At 34.8% G+C, this 2682-nt stretch overlaps 1 pseudogene; it reads left to right on the top strand.

Annotated features, from left to right (window-relative positions):
• Positions 1-484: 484 nt before the first annotated feature.
• On the top strand, positions 485-2594 carry LOC119641883 (annotated as a pseudogene).
• Positions 2595-2682: the final 88 nt, after the last annotated feature.

Raw genomic sequence — 2682 nt, 5'->3', positions numbered from 1 at the left:
CAGTATGGCAAGTCGTTGTTCACAGACTATTTTAATATAATAGCGTGAATAAACAAGGAGTATATGCATATACATACATATTCACATAAATAAATACATGCTGACAATGAATTAAGCGGACAGTCGATTGACCTATCACAGATATGTGCAAAAAGACAAATTAAAACAAAAGAAAAAGATACACATGCGTATGTAAACACCAACAATTTGTGTAAAGGGTTTCTGTCGGTCTGCGTTAGCCATTGTTGGCCAAATTCTTTCAGGTAAAAATTGTAAGACCTTATAGTTCTCTAGGGAGTTGCGACAATTTAGACGCTCTTTTCTTACTTACAAATGAAGACTTGTAACTTTCATCGGGATAGGAGCGTAACTGTCCTATCAATTTTACCTCTTTTGGCACAAATACCTGTTCCAGACGGCGATTGACGTATTCGGATTGGGTCAGGGTCGCCATATTATGGAAAAATTAATTTGAAGAGATTTCGATGACGTAAGGCGGGCGTCAGATTTCGCATACTACAGAAATGTTAAATAAAAAAAGCAGAATGTCTGGTACTTCAGCATGTTATCACGCAACGTCCTTTAAGACCATTCGCATAAAAGCTGAAAAGCTGAATTAGGTGTAGCGAAATTCGCGGTGTACATGGTTATTGGATGGATAGAAATGCGAAAGTAATTGAAACAACTGGAAGCGCATCTTTTTGATTTAATGTATTCACTTCTATGTCTTCTCCGGACTCTTTCATCTGCCATCGTCTCTATATGCGCTAAAAATTACCATCTTGTATACTAAAATATTAAAAGTAACATTAAAAGTAATGCTTACGTTAGTATTGATAAAATTAGTTCAATAATAAAATGCTTGCTGTAATAATGAAATATAAAAATGTAAATGTAAATGCTTATGTTACTACGATGTACTAATATCGTAGGAGCAGTAGAGGCAGCGCATTTTGATGTAGTAGATAACCGCCGTGAACTCCAATACTAGATAATACTAGGAAACTGTGGATTCTAACATGATCGAATGCGGTAGATAACTACGGATTCAAATTTGATAGGTAACGGTAGGCAAAGGTGGACTCTAATCTGGCGTGTTTTCATACCTAACATTGGATTCCAATTTGTAGTTCAAGATGGATTCTATCAAGGTTGGTAACGGTAAGCAAACGACGGTTCCTGACATCGTACGTAGCGGCAGACTCTAACACGGATGCAATCTAGCATGGTAGATAAGGATGGATTCTAACATGAATGCTAACACTGGATTCTAATACGATAGGTACTACGCGGATTTTATTTAGCATTCTTTTTAACACACGTGTATGCAGTCTCTTTTCCTTTCCATTTTTTGTTGACATTCTAAGACATTGGCTGCCCTTCTTCTTCGGGATGCCAGGTTTTTTATTTTCAATTATCATCTTTATCATTGGTTTCGAAAAACTTTTTAAATTTACTTCAAGCGGAAGAAAAAAGTTCCACTCTCCGGGCAAACAATTCGTTAAAATTCAAATGATTTTGTCGCCACCGAAAGACAAATTTAAATTAGTGTTTTTAGTGTTTGTACTCCACGGTGTTGGTGTTTTAATGCCATGGAATATGTTCATTACCGCAAAAAGTGTAATGTTAATTAAGGCGAGGCGAAAATAAGTACAATTTCATTTTAAAAATAAATTTCTCTAGTATTTTGTAGATTTCAAATTGGCTACGAATGATACATCGCCAACATCCTATGCTGGATATTTTCTACAGTATATGGGTCTTGCATCACAAATACCAAGTATTATATTTAATTGGATAAATATTTTTCTGCGTATAGGGTAAATGTGATTGAATATACATATATATACATATATATATTGTGCATGTGTGTGTGTAGACATATGTATGAAAATATTGTTCGCCTATTCTAGAGGTGATATTACAAAACGGATTGTCTACACAATATCAATGATTTTAATTATTTTTATTTTCACTGTTATCCTGGCTATGGTGGACTCATCGTCTTGGCCTGACGTATTCTTTTGGATAACCATGATAACTATAGTAATATTGCATAGTAAGCAAATTTATACATGTATATATATAAACATTATTGATAAATAAAATTATTTAAGGCGCTAACGGTGTCTTTCAAAATACTGTTTATGGGATGGCAGCTATTCTACCGCTACAATATACGGGTGCCATAGTTCTTGGATCTAACCTTAGTGGGCTTTTGGCATCGATTGCCTCTATATGCAGCTCATATATTTCTCCTCGGATAGAACTGCGGCTATTTATTACTTTCTCACCGCAATTTTAATATGTTTTATATGCGTTGATACCTATTTTGCTTTACCTTTAAACGTAAGTACTCTACTTTTCGACATATTCGAAGGGAATTAGGAATTTTGCCGCGTCTTTTTTTTTAGAAATTTTATCGATACCACGAAATAATTAGACGCAAAGAAGACTTACGTAAGGTTGAAGAAATTGGAACTCATATACCCTACTTCACTATATTCCTAACTGCGCTACCTCAACTCTGCAATGTATTTTTTACGCTTTTCGTTACACTCGCTGTATTCCCAGCAGTACATTCTGGTATGTGAATTTTACACAATGCTCTATAACTTCAAAAAATTGTTTTTAATGCCAGTAATGTTCAAATAAGCTCGAGAGTATTCCTCATTTGATTTC

The sequence above is a fragment of the Glossina fuscipes genome, unplaced genomic scaffold, assembly GCF_014805625.2.
Source record: "Glossina fuscipes isolate IAEA_lab_2018 unplaced genomic scaffold, Yale_Gfus_2 185, whole genome shotgun sequence".
In the NCBI taxonomy this organism is placed as follows: Eukaryota; Metazoa; Arthropoda; class Insecta; order Diptera; family Glossinidae; genus Glossina; species Glossina fuscipes.
Note: the sequence above shows the minus strand (reverse complement) of the source record. Positions and strands in the feature narration are given on the sequence as shown.